Genomic DNA, 19,002 nt, shown 5'->3' on the forward strand with positions numbered 1-19,002 from the left:
GCGGGAGGGAGGGGAGCGCCTGCCTCGGCTATTTATTGAGCGCCAGCTGCAGGGCGCGCGCTGGGGGCGCGGCCAGGAGACCGTGGGCGGGGCTTCCTGTTTCCGTGCATTTTACCTTGGGGGGGTTGGGGGCGGGGCACAGGTAATAAAGTAAATACCTGCCTACGCACCCGCAGGTGTTCCTGAACACGTGACTAGTTGCCAGGTGGGTGCGGGGACGTTCCCGGCAGGGGGGCCTGGCGGGAAATGGGGAACCCGGGAGGGGCGCAGGACAGCGCTGGGCTGGGGACCCACTGCCTTCCCAGCTGGTTGGGGGCTGGCCCGAGAGCACCAGCCGTTCCTGGTCGTCAGCACCAGAGGTGCCCCCGGCTGGGCACTGGGGATGCGGAGAGGGAGCGGCCCCTGGGACCGGGCCGCACTCCCAGCCGGGGCGCCAGCTTGGCAGCGACCTCGCCCCCTGCCCACCCCACCCCGGTGTCGGCTTCCAAACCCAGGGCCTAAAATGAATTTGAAGACCTTTTTTTTTTTTTTTTAAATTAATTTTTGTGGGTACATAGTAGGTGTCCCTATTTGTCGAGTACGTGAGATATCTTGATACAGACAGGAATGCAATGCGTAATAGTCGTATCAGGGTTAATGGAGTATCCATCACTTCATTTATCCTTTGTGTTACAAGCAATCAAATTATATTCTTAGTTATTTTAAAATATACAACTGGCCGGGCGCGGTGGCTCAAGCCTGTAATCCCAGCACTTTGGGAGGCCGAGGCAGGCGGATCACAAGGTCAGGAGATCGAGACCACAGTGAAACCCCGTCTCTACTAAAAATACAAAAAATTAGCCGGGCGCGGTGGCGGGCGCCTGTAGTCCCAGCTACTCAGGAGGCTGAGGCAGGAGAATGGCGTGAACCCGGGAGGTGGAGCTTGCAGTGAGCCGAGATCGCGCCACTGCACTCCAGCCTGGGCAACAGCGTGAGACTCCGTCTCAAAAAAATAAAAAAAAAATAAAATAAAATGAAATATACAACCAAGTTATTGGCTATAGTCAGCCTTTTTTAAAAACAGCAACATCTAAATATTTTTCATATTAAGTTTAAATAATTGCAAAGGGTATATTTTTGGCATGCTGTTAATATTAAAAACAACAAAGTTGCTTTATTCTTTCAGGGGTATCCAATGGAATCTAAATCCCTGAAGATTTGGTATTACCCACTTTTAACACTCATAAGTTTTACATCTTTTGGGGTTTTTTTCCTTGAACTTTTATGTCCCTCACCGGCTTTTTATTCTACTGTAAAAATATTTTCACTCTATGTGCCTCATTGAATTTTATCCTAGTGTATAATTTTATCCTAGTGTATCTGACACCGTGCCTGTCAGATACTAGTGTAAAATAGTTTTATGCATTTTTATTGTTTATTGTTTACCCTAGCATGTATCTCCGTAACGAATTAGATTACACTTTTTTCCCTCTTAGGGTTAATTATTTTCTGGATTATTAGCAAAATTATATATATATATCAAAATGTTTACTGTTAATTCTTAGACAAAAAGTGAAATGCTTTGGAAGCACAACACAACTTGTAATGTGATGGATTTTGTTTTACAGCTCAAATTATTTATATTATTTGAATGAATTTTACATATTGCTGGGGTGAGCCAGTGTTTGGCATCAGCTGGACGCCTATTTTTCATTTTCATACATGTGGGTGCTGAGACACAGTGTTCACTTAAGTAGAGGGAATGGGCGTTTCATTGTAGCACTAAGCCCTTGACCGCATTTGGGCTTCACACCACAACCCCACCCACCTCAAAGAAAGTCTGGGCGAGTTAACAGGCAGCGGCAACTCCTAAGGAGGAGTAGAGCCCCAGGCCCAGGCCTGCAGCTTTAGGTGAGAGCACCAGGGCCAGTAGAGGATTGGGAGGTGATTCCCCTAGAGCTGCCCCCAAAGGACAGCCAGACGCTTGCAGCTGTTGAGCCCTTGAAATGTGGGCAGTGCTGCTGAGGATCTGAATTTTTAATTACATTTAATTTAAATAGCCACATGTGGCTATGGCTGCCTTATTGGCTAGCACAGCTCTAGAAGGAGCTTTGGGTGGTCCTCACAGGCCTCCAGAATTAAAGCTGCCCTTAAAGGTTCATGGTAGTCAAAGCCTGGGTTTTTACCTCTAGGCAACAAGACAGAAAAATATTCACGTCCAGGTTGGAACACTTCGCTCCATGAAAGGTGGTATGTGTGCGGAAGGGATTATGGGAAACCCACAAAAATCATCTTAAGTTAGATGCTTTTTATTTTATCTTATTGTTTGTTTGTTTTGAGACAAGCTCTCACTTTGTTGCCCAGGCTGGAGTGGTGTGGCATGATCATGGCTCACTGCAGCCTCGACCTCCCAGGCTCAAGGGATCCTCCCACCACAGCCTCCCAAGTAGCTGGGACTACAGGTGCATGCCACCACAGCCCCACTAATTTTTGTATTTTTTGTAGAGATGGGCCCTCACTATGTTGCCCAGGCTGGCCTCAAACTGCTGGGCTCAAGTGACCCATCTGTCTTGGCCTCCGGAAGTGTTAGAATTACAGGCGTGAACCACCATGCCTGTCAGATACTTTTTATTTTAGATGATGATTTTTCTTCCTTGAGCCTTATTATATTGCAGGTACCTTTCATTTGGCCTGTGTCTACATAACACACACAGACACACATACACACAGACACAGGACACACACTTGCCTTTCTAACACCTGTCTTTTAGGGATATCTACAGGTCAGAGCTGAGTTCAGTAGGGCAGTCACTATTCACATGTAGCTTATGGTAGTGTGAATTGAGATGTGCTGTAAATGTAAAATCCACACCACATTTCTAAGACTTTGTAGGAAAAGAGAATGTAAACTATCTTACTAATAATTTTTAATGTTGATTACATGCTGAAATAATATTTTGACTATATTGGGGTAGATCAAATACATGGTTACAATGAATTTTACCTGTTCCTTTTTACTTTAAATGCATCTACTAGAAGATCAGAAGTCACATACTTGGTTCACATTACATTTCCATTGAACAGCACTGCTCTAGGAGGCCAGTAGGTGCAGCAATGAGGTTGTTTGGGTTTGCTCTTGCTTTGGGGGCTCATCTACCTCCCTTTGGAGTGGTTTAAGTACAAACTAATGTTGAGCTATGCCCATAGGGCTTAATTCCCACTCTGTGTTTAGCCACTGGATTTGGTCACAAATTTATTTGTTTTTGTTTTTTTAGAGACGGGGTCTTGCTCTGTCACCCAGGATGGAGTGCAGTGGTGTCATCACATAGCTCACTGCAACCTCAATCTGCTGGGCTCAAGCAGTCCTCCTGCTTCAGCCTCCTGAGTAGCTAGGACTGTAAGTGTGCACCACTAGATCCAGATTAATTTTTTTTTTTTTTTTTTGTAGACGCAGTCTCACTTTGTTGCTCAGGCTGGAGTGCAGTGGCACGACCTCAACTCACTGCACTCTCGGCTTCCCAGGTTCAAGCAGTTCTCCTGACTCAACCTCCCGAGTAGCTGGGATTACAGGCACCCACTACCATACCCGGCTAATGTTTGTATTTTAGTAGAGACGAGATTTCACCATGTTGGCCAGGCTGGTCTCAAACTCCTGACCTCAAGTGATCTGCCCACCTTAGCCTTCCAAAGTGCTGGGATTACAGGCGTGAGCCACCGCTCCCAGCCTCAGATTAATTTTTTAATTTTTTTGGAGCTGTAGGGTCTTGCTGTGTTGACCAGGCTGGTCTCAAATTCCTGGGCCTCAAGTGATCCTCCCACCTTGGCTTCCAAAAGTGCTGAGATTACAGTTGTGAACCACCATGCCCAACTGCAAAGTTATTTTAAAATAAAATCTCTCTTCCCACTGTACCATAATATCACTTCATTATGTTAAATCTGGAAAACAGAAAAATTATTCTTAATTTAGTAAACTTTCTTTCTTTTTCTTTTTCTTTTTTACATGGAGTTTTTGCTCCTGTTGCCCGGGCTGGAGTGCAGTGGCACGATCTCAGCTCACTGCAACCTCCTCCTCCCAGGTTCAAGGGATTCTCTTGCCTCAGCCTCCTGAGTAGCTGGGATTACAGGCGCCCGCCACCATGCCCAGCTGTTTTTGTATTTTTAGTAGAGATGGGGTTTCATCATGTTGGCCAGGCTGCTCTCGAACTCCTAACCTCAGGTGATTCACTCGCCTCGGCCTCCCAGAGTGCTGGAATTACAGGCGTGAGCAACCGCACCCAGCCTAAACTTTCATTTTTTAAAAAAATAGAGACAAGGTCTTACTATGTTGCCCAGGCTAGTCTTGAACTCCTGAGCTCAGATGATCCCCCTGCCTCGGCCTCCCAAAGTGCTGGGATTACAAGCATGTGCCACCACATCCAGCCCATAATTTAGTAAATTTTCTTACTTAGTAGACTTTAGCTTAGTAAACTTTTTTTGTCACCAATTTGTGAGTGTTTTTCAGATAGTGCCGTAATAATACTATATCTGTATTTTTATATAGCATTTTTACAAATAATATACATTAGCATTTTTCATGTTTTTAGTCTTTGTGATATTCCATTAAACTATAGTCTCCTTAACTATTCTGCGTCACTCACTGAGGTTTTTTTCTAAGTATGTCTTTTTAAAAAAATAAATTAGTGCTGTTTTAGATAGTGGCGTGCATAACGCTTTCATCGTATTTTCCTTGGAATAACTGACAAGAAGAGGAATCACTGGTTCAATAGAACATTTTTAAGAGTCTTAAAATAAGAACAATAGGGAATTAGAAACACTAATAAGCTTAGTAGGTAAACACTGGAAGCAATCAGAGTAAAGAACTAGACAAGGTCGTTACCCATCACTACTATCATTTCCCATTGCAGCTGGATTAAACAAAGAAAAAAGAAATCAGAATATAAACATTGGAATGCAGAGATGTAATTGTCTTATTTGCAGTTAAGATTTCATTTTTGGAAAACTCACAAGAATTAAAAAAACTAGAATAAATGAGAATGCTGTAAGGTGTGTAGTTTCAATATTAACATACAGAAATCAAGTTTCCTTCTATGGAAACCACAGTTGGAATAATGGAAGGAAAGACTACATTTACAACAGAAACAAACAAGACCAAATGCCCAGGAATTCACGACTCATGTGCAAGACCCCTATGAAGAAAATTTACAGTGCTCCCGGGGACGCAGAGGATGAACTAAACTTATGGAAAGACCCCTATGAAGAAAATTTACAGTGCTCCCGGGGACGTGGAGGATGAACTAAACTTATGGAAAGATTCTTGGATGTTCCATTCACATGAATGGATACACTTGACATCAGAATATTCATTTCCTGTAAATTATAATTGTCACGATCCCAATAAAAGCGATAGAATCTTTTGCAACGCACAATTGATTCAAAAGTTCACAAGGACAAATTAACAGGCTCTTGCTTGTTTCTAGCCAGAAAATGCCTATAAAAATATGAATGATGCAAGGCACTATTAAAGCACATTAATAATTAAGCTGGTATAATTCTGAGACATACGTATAAAGTCTAGAAATAGACCTAAACAGTCATGGGTATTGGGCATCTGGTGAAGCTATTATTTCAAATTAGTGGCAAAGACAGAGCAGGGACAGCTGGAAGCATTGGGGAAAAAATGAAGTTGGATTCAAACCGCAGCCCTTACACCAGGACCAATGCCAGGTGTATCCAAGACTTAAATGTGAAATGCACACACTAACCGTCATGGCGGCTGCTCCCACTTCCGTAAAATTTTACAAAGAAAAAAACCAACAACAGCAGGAGATTTCTTTGCTCATATTGGACTGAGGGAGGGTTTTTGTTTTCTTTCTTTCCTTTTTACTATAACGCAAAATCCAAAAACTGTAAAAGTAAAGATAGATCAATTCAAATACATAAAAATAAAATACTTTCGTGTGGCAAAACCACCACAAGAAAATTAAAAAAATCAAATGACTAACTGGAAAAAATATTTGCATGTTACATCACAAAGGGCAAATTTCCCTGATACACAGAGCTTCTCCAAAATTGAAAAGATGAACAACCCAGTGGAAAAATGGGCTCACAGAAAAGCTTATACAAATGATTCAAAAAAAAAAAAAAGCAAGTCCAAACTACACGGAAACACAATCTTTCTCTTATTAGAATTGCGAAGATCCTAAGTTTGATGCACGCGATGGTGGTGATGGCATGGCGGGGAAGCATTCTTCCGCCTTGCCGGTGGAGTGTTGACGGACCCCACCTCCAGGGAAGGCAGCATGCAGTATGGATGGACGTGCACGTACTCTTTGCCGCGGCAGTTCTCCTCTAGAAATCTGCCCTGCTGGTATAGTCACACACTCATGAAATGGTGTGTGAAAAGGTTATTCACAATAGCGTTTCTAAAGTAAAAGATGGAGAAAACCGAAAGGTCCAAACTAAAGAAATGATTACATAAGTTATTGTATATTCACAGGTGTTAGTTTGCCAGGGCTGCTGTAACAAAGTACCCCACACAATGTGGCTTAAATAGGAGAACATTATTGTCTCACAGTTTTGGAGGCTGGATGTCTGAGATCAAGGTGTCAGCAAGGTTGGTTCTTTCTGAGGCTGTGAGGGAGATTCTGTTCCACGATTTGTGCTTAGCTGCTGGTGGTTTGATGGAAATCCTTGGCGTTCCTTGGCTTGTGGACACATCACCCAATCTCTGCCTTTATCTTCACACCACGTTCTCACTGCGTGCATGCGTATGTACAAATTTCCCCTTTTTTTAAGGAGACCAGTTATATTGGATTAGGGCCCACGCCAGCATGACCTCGACTTAACGAAATACATCTGCGATGACTCTGTTTCCAAATAAGGTCACATTAGGAAGTATCTGGGGTTAGGACTTCAACATATAAATTTTGGGGGAACACAGTTCAACCCATAAGAGCATGCAATGTACTACTTTCAGCCATAAAAAAGGAAGAGGGGCCTCTTTATAAAATGGTACGAGAAAATCTTCAAGATGTATATTAAGTAAAGAAATCAATGTGCCAAGCTATAATATGTTATAATTTGCATAAGAAAGGGTGAAATGAATGTGTACATATTTGTGTATGTTCATAAAAATGTTCCTGAAAGTTTGCACCAGAAACCACTAACCTGGGCTGTCTGTGAGGAGGTACCCGGGTTGCTGGAAGAGAAGGGTGGGAAGGAGAATTTTCAGTGCATATCGTTTTTATACTTGCATTTTGAACCACGAGAATATAGTATTTATTCAAAAATTATATGTAAACATAAATAATCCTAAATTGCATCAGATTGCTAAACAACTTCAAGAAGGAGTATTTCAGTTTATAGAGCTTCCACCTGTAAGTGAAAGCTCTTTACGCACTCACCTCCCCAGGACTGGGTTTTGGCAGGTTTGTTTTTTCTCTAAATTTGCAGGCAGCAAATAGTGTCTGGTTGTTTAATTTTCTTTACTCTTCTGTCATGTGTGTTACCCAGCTGAGCCATCTCTCCCAGGGAGTGCCCGTCGTGTCCTTAGATCAAGTCTTTCGGTACCTTTTGTAGAGTTTGTGTCCATTGTGGGAATACATTCTTTATTAGAGAAATTCACCTTTTGAATTGGCCATCAACTGCAGTTCTCTCTCCGGCTTGCCCTTTAGCACCAACAATTTCCTTTCATGCCTGGAAGCTTTACATGGATGTGTAAAATCTGCATGGCAGGGGGCGCTGTTGAGCTGGAAGGGACGTGGGATGAACCTGGAGAAACCTGTTACCAGCGGCTCTTAAGGGATAACCCGTGGTCCCTGGGAAAAGGTCTAGAAGGCACAAGCAGCCTCCTACTGTTCTCATTTCTGGGCCCTGTGGAAAGGGAGGTGTCTATGTCAGAAGTCCTGACTGACACTTGCATCTAAAATGATAACAGCGAAAATTTTATGGGGCTTATTTTGTGCAAGCACTCTTCTAAATGCTTTAAATATATGTATTGATATATTGAATCTTCTCAACAGCCCTTTGATGAAGGCACATACACCTGTTCTACAGAAGGGGAAACAGAGAGGGAAAGCAAATTGTCCCAGGACACACAGCTGGGTAGTTCGGAGGCTGGGATCTTTGACATCTTTGAAATGCTCTGCCCTGGGCACCTGCTGGTTCAAGCCCAGCTGCTTGTTCTCCTCGTGAAGATATATTCATCTCTGGTGGTTGTTCACAAGCCACAGAGTGCCAAGACCAAGCAGGAGGCTGTTAGGATGCCACCCATGCAGGCCTCTGCCAACTTGGCAGGAGGAGGCAATTTTTGTTTTAAAAGAGAGAGAGCTGGACCCTCTTGTACACATGGACTAACTCAGTTTCGTAAGACCTCGGGAAAGGAGAAAATCAAAGGAGCTATCGTTCCCTAACTTGGACAGAGAGTTCTTGGAAAATGGCACCTGCTCCAAGGTACTTTCTTGAATCTGTGTTGGGCTCTGGGTTTCTTAGGGGACTGGGCAGTTGGGTAATCTTTGGTCTCCGCTCCCTCATCTGGAATATAGGTAATAATACCTACTTCACAGAGTTGTTGTGAAAATTAAATTAGCATACGTAAGGCACTTAGAACTTGTATATATTGATATATTGAATCTTGTCAGTAACCCATTGATGACAGCACTGTATACATCCCCATTTTACAGATGGGGAACACAGAGGGTAAGAACTGTCTAAGGACACACAGCTGGGCAGTCTTGAGGCTCAGATCTTATGGTGCCATACAGCATGCACTATCTGAGCATTCATGATTGGTTTGCTGTGGTCACACTCCTGTAGGTATTGAGTCTTCCTGAGGGGACTGGATCACCTTTCTCTGTCTCCCTGGGAAGCAGAAGATCTTAGGACGGGATCTGAGGACTTGAAGAGTGCAGCCTTAGCTGGGTCAGTGGTTGACCCCTCCCTCTCTCTGGGTCTGGCTCTCGGAGTCCAGAGAAGCACTCAGGGAGCAGGTCAGGAGCTGGCAGGGAGTGCCCTGTAGGGGCTCCATGAGACTGCTCAGGGCCTGTGGGTGTGGAAGGTAGCCTGTGGCAGGTTATTCTCCGAACAGTAACACTTCTGAAGCATGAAGGTCTGGTCGTGGCTGGGCTAAGGAAAAATTACAAGAAAGGCTTATGTTCATATCAGCCTGTGTGGTGGGCACCAGGGTCCCTAGAACTTTGGAAATAATCTTTCTGTACAAAGCACTGTTACTAAACTGGAGGTGACAGCAGTGTAGACACACACACACAATCTGGACTGGCCCTGGAGAACACATGGAGTACCTCAAAGACCCAGAGATGCTAGAAAAGTGCAATGGTTTAGTCAGGATAGTTAGACGAGGTTGCAGTAACAAATACACCCTCCCTCCCAGTGGCCTAAGACAAGAAGGTTTGTTTGTTCTTCATGTAAACTTCCTTGTCAGTCAGTTTGCCCTCTTCCATCCTGCAGCCATCATATCTGGAATGTGTGGCCTTCAGAACTGCCACTGTAGAGAAGGCTGGAAGAGCCCATGGGATGTTTAAGGGCCCAGACGTGCGTTACGTCATTTAAAACCTCCTCCTCTCCTTGACCAGAACCAGGTCACACAGCTCCGTTCTAACTGCAGAGGAGGCCGGGGCTTAGAGGATCTCGTGGACAGCTGGTGAATACTGGCAGTCTTGCCATAGTCAGGAAACTTCAAAAAGGGGAAAAGGCGCCCTGTGGCCACACTGCACTCTGGCCACAAGCTGGCATCATTCAACAACGTGGCCAGCGCGGCCTCACTGTTGCGTGAGCTGGTAAAACCCACATTCAGGTTTTACAGGAATCCTTCATTAAAGTTTAGAGGTCCTTTCTCCTCCAACGCCCAGTTCTGTTTTTCTAAAATTAATTTAAAAATATATTTCCCTTTGATCTTTTAATTAGTGAACTATTACCATATAACAAATTGCCCCCAAAACTTGGTGGCTTAAAACAACAAACATTTATTATCCCACATGGAGATAGGGCTAGGAATTTGAAAGCATATTAACTGAGTGGCTGTGACTCAGGTCTTTTATGAGACTGTAGTGAAGATTGGACTGGGGTTGCAGTCATTTGGAGAAATACCTCAGTTGGAGTTGGAGGATTTGCTTCCAAATTGGCTCGCTCCTGTGGCTGCTGGTGGGAGGCCTCAGTTTCTCATAGTATAGGCCCCTCCGCGGGCCTGCTTGAGTGTCCTCTTGGCATGACAAGTGATCCAAGAGAGAGGGCAACACAGGACTGTGGTGCTTTTTATGCCCTAGTCTCTGAAGTTGCACACCAGCGCTTTTGCCATGTGTTACTCTAGGAGAAGCAAATCACTAAGTCCAGCCCACACTCCAGGAAAGGGGACCTAAACTCCATCTCTTGAAATCAGGAATATAAAAGAATTTGTGGACATATTTTAAAACTACAACGATCTCCCTTGAATTTATTTTAGAACACCTGAGTTTCCCTCTCCTATGAAGAACTGATTGCCCCATTACCATTTACTCATTTAACTTCTCCATTGCTTTGAACTACTTTATAGTTTTTTTTTTTTTTTTTTTTTTTTTTTTTTGAGGCGGAGTCTCGCTCTGTCCCCCGGGCTGGAGTGCAGTGGCGCGATCTCGGCTCACTGCAAGCTCCGCCTCCTGGGTTTACGCCATTCTCCTGCCTCAGCCTCCCGAGTAGCTGGGACTACAGGCGCCCGCCACCTCGCCCGGCTAGTTTTTTGTGTTTTTAGTAGAGACGGGGTTTCACCGTGTTAGCCAGGATGGTCTCGATCTCCTGACCTTGTGATCCGCCCGCCTCGGTCTCCCAAAGTGCTGGGATTACAGGCTTGAGCCACCACGCCCGGCCTACTTTATAGTATTAAATCATCATCTACAAAAGGGCTTGTCATGGACCACCTATTTAGTTACATTGATCTGTCTGGCTTTTGTCATGTCCAAGTACATTTAATTTTTTCAGAGGTCATAAAACTTTAAGCCAGACTACAAGTTCCCTAGTAGCATAGCCTCTAGATATACAAGGGATTATATTAAGTTGTATTAAGTGCAGGGTCTTAGCACACTATGAAGTGTACATTATGAAGTTGTACAGCCCTTGAAGGCAGTAGCAACTCGACTGACAGAGGCTCTGCCCCAAGCCAGGCAGTGATCATGCCGAGGGTCAGGCCAACCAGGGTGTGTGTGTGTGGCGGGGGTGGCGGGGGGGTGCTGGGGTACCAAGAATGGCAGCTGAACTGCATCTTTTGTTAGAAATCCAAAACTCTAGGCTTGCAGGATTTTACTTCACAGGTGTAGGCACAACCTGATGGAAAATGTGAATCCTGAAAACAGCAATATTTAATCTGTGTCTCAAAGAGATGGCCCCGGCACAGACCTAGACAGGGCACAGCATGGGGCACTTGGTTCGTGGACGGGTTGTCGGGTCAGGGAGGTGGCACAGGATCACCTGAGCACATCCAGGACATCTGCCAGAGCCAGCTGTGTGAGGCTTTTGACTGTGGCGGGGGCACCTGCTGTGCTGAATGGCTGGCTCGCCTCTGGGATTTGGGAGGAAAACAGCCACCAAGGTGGATGCTGCCTCAAGACCTCCACCCTCCACTGGGGGAAGTTTCAATTCAGCTGTGGCCATGGGGTCCACAGCAAGACACCCTCCCACCCCATGAGACACAGAAGGAGGAAGAAGGAGGCTGCCATATGGGAATTAAAATATAAAGCTCCCGGCATAATACAGAGAATCAGCTCCTGACAAAGTAAGGCAAGAGACTCTCTACACACATGGTTAAGTTATGCTCAGCCCTGACCCACAGCCGAAAGAGCAGGACTGGTTCGGGATTTCGGTCTGTCACCTGTGGCTGATGCTGTTGTCTGGCTCCCGGGTAGCCACCCCACTTCTCTTCTCTTTGACTGACAGAGCCCCAGAATTACTTGGGGGCAGCAATACGCCCAGACCAATCAGAATTGATGTAAGATGGCCAAGCACAGCGACTCCCATTCTCCTTTCCCGGATACTCAGTTTTGCTGCTTGCAGTTAAAGGAGGCCAGGTGACCTGTGTGGGCCATTGGGATGTGTGGGGAACTCTGGTATGAGCTTTGGGAAAGATTTTAAGACTAAAAAAGAAAACCGGGCTGGGCGTGGTGGCTTACTTTGGGAGGCTGAGGCAGGAGGATCTCTTCAGCTCAGGAATTCAAGACCAGCCTGGGCAACATGGTGAAACCCCTTCTCTACCAAAAATACCAAACAAAACAAAACAAAAAAATAGTGAAGCATGGTGGCGAGTGCCTGTGGTCCCAAATACTCGGGAAGTTGAGGTGGAGGGATCACTTGAGCCTGGGAGGTGAAGGTTGCAGTGAGCCGAGATTGCACCACCGCACTCCAGCCTGGGTGACAGAATCAGACCCTCTCTCAAAAAAAAAAAAGAAAACAACAAACAAACAAACAAACAGAAGAGCACAGAGAAGAGCTGGCTGGTACTGCCTATTCCCGCGTCCTCCTGTGTGATGCCTGGGTCCACTCCGGTCTTGTAACCATGAAGCAACACCCAGGAGGCCCTAAAGGCGGCTGATGAGGGCAGAGTAGGCAGACGGGTGTGTTGGTTAATTTGGTGTCAACCTGATGGGCCACAGGGTGCCCAGATCTTTGGACAACATTCTTCTGGTGTTTCTGTGGGGGTGTTTTGTATGAGATTGGGGGACCGAGGAAATCAGATTGTTGCTCCTCATGTGGGTGGGCTCATCCATTCAGACGAAGGCCTGAGAAGAACGCAAAGGCTGATCCGCCAAGTAAGAGGGAACTCCCCCGCATGGCAGCCTTCAAACTAGGGCATTGGCTATTTCACTCAGCCCGCAGACAGGAACTAAACCATCTGCTCTCCTGGGTCTCCAGCTTGCTGACTCACCCTGTAGATCTCGAGGCTTGCTGCTTTTATAATTGCGTGAGCCGATTCCTTAAATAAATCAGTTTCTCTCTCTCTATGGCTCTCTTTCACCAGAGAATCCTGACTAACACATGGTGTCAGCCTAGGTCTTCACTGACCCCATTGGTCTGGTTCAGCAGCCCTGACCTGCCTGAACTCCTGGCCTCAAGCGATCCTCCAGCTTCAGCCTCCCGAGTAGCTGGGACTACAGACTGAAACTTTAAGGAAGCAGGTGGATCCCCAAACTAACTGTTCTTTCCTGAAAACAGGAAATTCACAGCAACCAATTGGAAAGACCTCAGTTTACCTGAGTCAGCATCATGAAGAAGTCGCCTGTGCTTTACCTTACAAGAAAATAACCTGAAGTAACCTGATATTAACCAATCTGATTTTTTTCTATTGTTCTGTTTGCTCGGTCCCACCTTACAAAGCCCACAGTTCTGCCATTGCCCAGTGGGAGCTCTCCTTCTATTTTGAAGAATAGAGGCTTCCCTGATTCATAAAAGCCAGTTCGATCTTAAACCAAATTTATGTAATTTTGTCTTTTGACAGTACCTAAGAGTGCATCTGCCATAAACTTCTCAAGGAATTATGTTAATAGCTTCTGAGAAACAATGGCTTGCTGAAAACAGGGAGGCAGCCAGCATGAGAGTAATGTGGAAAAACCTCACATGGAAAGAAAGAACAGGATAAAAAGCTGAATATGCTGTAAACAATTACGTATTTTAAAAGATACACAGAAACCATTCTGAACCTTTGAACAAAAAAGTGACAAGAAATTTATCAAAGTGTTGATCAGTTGCTTCTAGTTGGTGGGATTTAAATATTTCAGTCTGTTTGCTTTTTATATCTTTTATAAATAAAGCCCTCTCCACTCCTGTGTGGCTGGCATGGGAGAATGCATGTGGACTTAAAGAACTCCCTCTTCTTATGCCTCCTTCCCGTCCTCCATTTCATCTGAACACAAATTCAGCTTCCCAGTAACCAAGGAAAGCAGAAGAGAGATGCCTGTGTGGAGATTTCAGTCATGATACACAGGATTACTGGCTGTGAGTGAGTGAGCCAGCATATGTGTTGAGCAGTCAGCTGTGAGTCTGGGTAGCGTGTCTGGTAAGGCAGACAGACGGAGTTTCTGCCGTCTTGTGGCAGAGTCCCTTGGCGGGGCTGGCAGGACTCAGAAACAGGGGAAGGCACATACCAACATCCCCACTAACTCACTGAGCTCAGCCTCTGCTAGAAACAGGGGAAGGCACACACCAACATCCCCATTAACTCACTGAGCCCAGCCTCTGCTAGAAACAGGGGAAGGCACACACCAACATCCCCACTAACTCACTGAGCTCAGCCTCTGCTAGAAACAGGGGAAGGCACATACCAACATCCCCACTAACTCACTGAGCCCAGCCTCTGCTAGAAACAGGGGAAGGCACACACCAACATCCCCATTAACTCACTGAGCTCAGCCTCTGCTAGAAACAGGGGAAGGCACACACCAACATCCCCACTAACTCACTGAGCTCAGCCTCTGCTAGAAACGGGGGAAGGCACATACCAACATCCCCACTAACTCACTGAGCTCAGCCTCTGCTAGGCGCCTGCTGTGTCAAGTAGGGGACTTGGCACATTATACCTACCTCACTTAATCTCCAGGACAACACTGTGATTCCAACGCTGTTGGCAGAAAGGCTGGGAGGTACAGAGCAGGGGAGTCCACATGTGACTGTGATGACCAGGAGCCCCTCACCAACAGCAGAGGTGCAGACAGGGGTGAAAAACAAAGACAGAATGTTCACAGGAATGTTAACGCTACAGAAATAAAAAGTGTTGAAAGAGGCTGGGTGTGGTGGCTCACACCTTTAATCCCAGCACTTTGGGAGGCCGAGGCAGGCAGATCATCTGAGATCAGGAGTTTGAGACTAGCCTGACCAACATGGAGAAACCCCATCTCTACTAAAAAAATACAAAAATTAGCCAGGTGTGGTGGCATATGCCTGCAATCCCAGCTACTCAGGAGGCTGAGGCAGGAGAATCACTTGAACCCAGGAGGTGGAGGTTGTGGTGAGTCAAGATCACGCCATTACACTCCAGCCTGGGCATAAGAGCAAAACTCTGTCTCAAAAAAAAAAAAAAAAAAAAAAAAGCGTTGGGAGAATGGATAGAAGCATCTGGGGAAGACTTTGCAGGTGAAAATGGTAGAACTCTCACTACATGACAACTTTGGTCAGCTCTGAGAGAACTGACCAAACCCTAGCATGGCTTCTAACAGCATAAGACCATGCCCCTCAGACAAAACCAGCGCTCCTTAAAGTGCCTGCCTGAGAAAGTTCAATGTGCCAGGAAATGACTATTTGTCTTAGCTAAGATACATCTGTTGACAGGCCCTTGGACTCCCTTTCTTAAAGAATTTGCTATAAAAGGCTTACAGTTTTAAATACAGTCGTGCATCATGTAATGACAGGAATACATTCTGAGAAATGTGTTGTTAGATGATTTCGTCATTGTGTGAACATTGTAGAGTGTGCTTACACAAACCAAGATGGCACAGCCGGCTACACACCCAGGCTGTATGATTCAGCCTATTGCTCCTGGGCTGCAAACCTGTACAGCATGTGACTGCACTGAATACTGTAGGCAATTGTGATATGATGGTAAGTTTTGTGTATCTAAACATATCCAAACATAGAAAAGATACAGTAAAAATATGATATAAAAGATTAAAAAAAGGTACACCAATATAGGGCATTTACCCTAAATGGAGCTGTGGCTACTGACTGGTACAGTGTTAGGAGTACCTAAAGTATTTGCTGATGCCTGCCTCTCTGCCTCTGAGGTTTTTCTGGTACAGACGCTACTGTAGTCAGCTGGCAGTGATGAAGGCCAGACATACAGTAAATTTTGAAGGGGCTGTGGGATCTTGCCTGCCACTGGAGCAGGTCAGAAGGATCAAACTATGGGTACTGACCTGGATTAAGAAGCTTAGGGGTATGCCTAATGCTTGGTTTTATTGTTGGGGGCCAAATGTTAGGGAACAAGGCAGAACCCTGTGTTCACTTACATTTCTCTCCCAAGTGCATGGTATCTCTCTCTGTGCTGTGATACCTGGAGCTGGGGGAGAAGTGATTCAGGTAATTAAAACTGTCCTTTCTACCCTCTCCAATGCATCTTTTCTTATTATGTTACAAACATATACTCTGATCTCTCACCTGGGCTCCTTAGCTCTCATGAAGGTATTTATGTATGTTGCTAGTCATTCCAGGTGATGTTTCCGCAGTGAGACAACAGCTAAATAGTTCTATTTTGCCATCTTGCTCTGTCCTTCATCCTACTCTGTTTCTTCAAAGATAAATTATGTGTATTTGAGGTTTACAACACAGCATTATGGGATGCATATAGATAGTAAAGTAGTTACACTAGTGAAGCAGATTAACATATTTATCATTTCAGAGAGTTACTTTGTATTTTTGTAATAAGAGCAGCTAAAATATGCTTATTTAACAAGAATTCCTAATACAATACAATTTTACTACTTGACTTCTTATATTGTATATTAGACCTCTAGACATTCATTCTACATATTGCCTACTTTTTATCCTTTGATCTACATCTCCACATTTCCTCCCCCTCCCTCAGCCATGATAACCACTGTCAGTTCTTTTTCTGTGTTTTTCAGATTTTTTTTTTTTTTTTTTGAGATGGAGTCTCGCTCTGTCACCCAGGCTGGAGTGCAGTGGCCGGATCTCAGCTCACTGCAAGCTCCGCCTCCCGGGTTTACGCCATTCTCCTGCCTCAGCCTCCTGAGTAGCTGGGACTACAGGCCCGCCACCTCGCCTGGCTAGTTTTTTATACTTTTTAGTAGAGACGGGGTTTCACCGTGTTAGCCAGGATGGTCTCGATCTCCTGACCTCGTGATCCGTCTGTCTCGGCCTCCCAAAGTGCTGGGATTACAGGCTTGAGCCACCGCGCCCGGCCTATTTTTCAGATTTTTTAATATTCCACATATAAATGAAATCATGTAATGTTTTTCTTGTTTTAATTTTTAATGGAGTTTATTGGTGATTCTTATGACTTAATTAGCATGATGAATGCTGGAAATTAGCTCTTTTTTTAAAAAAATAGTCACACTCTGTTGCCCAGGCTGGAGTGTGGTGGCATGATCAGAGCTCATTGTAACAAACTGGGTTCAAACAATCCTCTTGCCTCAGCTTCCTGAGTAGCTATGACTACATGATGTTATGGGACTACAGGCATGTGCCACCACACCTGGCTAATTAAAACAAATTTTTTTTTTCTAGAGACAAGGTCTTGCTATATTGCCCAGGCTGGTCTTGAACTCCTGGCCTCAAGCAATTCTCTTGCATCAGACTCCCAAAGTCCTGGGACTACAAGCCTGAGCCACTGCACCCAGTCACATTTTCCTTTCTGTGTCTGGATTATTCAGTTAGCATAACGTCCTCCAGGTCCATACATGTTGTAGCAAGTGGCAGGATCTTCTTTTCTAAGGCTGAAAAATATTCCATTATGTACATATATCATATTTATGTATTTGTTTTTCTATGACATTTACATTGTTTCCATATTTTGGCTATTGTGAATAATGCTGCCATAAACATAAGAGTGTAAATAGCTTTACAAGATGGTAAAGAAGAGGGACTGCTGGGTGATATGGTGTATTAATCCATTCTTACACTGCTAATAAAGACATACCCGAGACTGGGTAATGTATAAAGGAAAGAGGTTTAATTGACTCACAGTTCCACAGGGCTGGGGAGGCCTCAGGAAACTTACAGTCATGCCCGAAGGGGAAGCAAACACATCCTTTACATGGCGGCAGCAAGGAGAAGTGCCAAGCAAAAGGGGGAAAAGCCCCTTTATAAAGCCATCAGATCTTGTGAAAATTTACTTACTATCAGGAAAACAGGAGCACGGGGGTAAACACCCCCATGATTCAATTACCTCCCACCAGGTCCCTACCACGACATGTGGGGATTACCGGAACTGCAATTCAAGATCAGATTTGGGTGGGGACACAGCCAAACCATATCATATGGCATTTCAATTTTTAACGTTTTAGGGAGCTTTATTTATTTATTTAGATGGGATCTCACTCTGTCACCCAGGCTGGAGTGCAGTGGCATGATCTCAGCTCACTGCAACCTCTGCCTCCCAGGCTCAAATGATCCTGCCACCTCAGCCTGCCAAGTAACTGGGACCACAGGCATGCACCACCACACCCAGGTAATTTTCTGTATTTTTGGTGGAGATGGGGTTTTGCCATGTTGCCCAGACTGGTCTCTAACTCCTGAGCTCAAGTGATCCACCTGCCTCAGCTTCCCAAAATGCCAAGATTACAGGTGTGAGCCACTGTGCCCAGCCAGGAACCTTTATAATGTTTTCCATAATGGCTATATCAACCTACACTCCCACCAAATATTGTGCAGGGGTTCCCTGTTCTCTATACCCTTGCCAACATTTGTTATCTTTTGTCTTTTAGGTCCTAGCTATTCTAATATGGGTGAGGTGATATCTCATAGTGGTTTTGATTTGAATTTGCCTTATGATTAGTGATGTTGATCACATTTTTATATACCTGTTGGCCATTTTTGTGACTTCTTTGGTGAAGTGTCTGTTCCAGTCCTTTGCCCATTTTTAATTGGGTTATTTATTTTTCTGCTATTGAGTTTTAATTGTTCTTTATAAATTTTACCCCTTATCAGATATGTGGTTGCAATTGTTTTCTCGAAGGTTGTCGGTTGTCTTTTCTCTTTGTTGATTGTTTCCTTTGGTTTTAGTTTGAGGTGGTACCATTTATATATTTTTATTACTGTACTTGAGTTTTTGAGGTGATATCCAAATTATTGCCAAGGCCAATGTTGAGGAGCTTTCCCTCTGTGTTCTCTTCTAGGAGTTGTATGGTGTCAGGTTTCATACGTATGTCTTTTATCCATTTTGGGTTGATTTTTGAGCATGGCATAAGATAAGAATCTAATTGTATTCCTTTGCCTGTGTAAATCCAGTTTTCCCAGAACCTTTTATTGGACAGGCTATCTGTTCCTCATTGTATCCTCTTGTGCCATTGTCAAAAATTAGTTGACCATAGATGT

At 44.6% G+C, this 19,002-nt stretch overlaps 1 protein-coding gene across 1 annotated transcript in view; it reads left to right on the forward strand.

Annotated features, from left to right (window-relative positions):
- Positions 1 to 174: 174 nt before the first annotated feature.
- LOC135971491 (butyrophilin-like protein 8) overlaps positions 175 to 19,002 on the forward strand; it is a 43,070-nt gene continuing 24,242 nt past the window's right edge. Inside the window, exon 1 of the mRNA XM_065547174.1 lies at positions 175 to 205. The gene's annotated coding sequence lies outside the window, so the exon portion shown is untranslated. The remainder of the gene's footprint in view (positions 206 to 19,002) is intronic.

The sequence above is a fragment of the Macaca fascicularis genome, chromosome 6, assembly GCF_037993035.2.
Source record: "Macaca fascicularis isolate 582-1 chromosome 6, T2T-MFA8v1.1".
Lineage (NCBI taxonomy): Eukaryota > Metazoa > Chordata > Mammalia > Primates > Cercopithecidae > Macaca > Macaca fascicularis.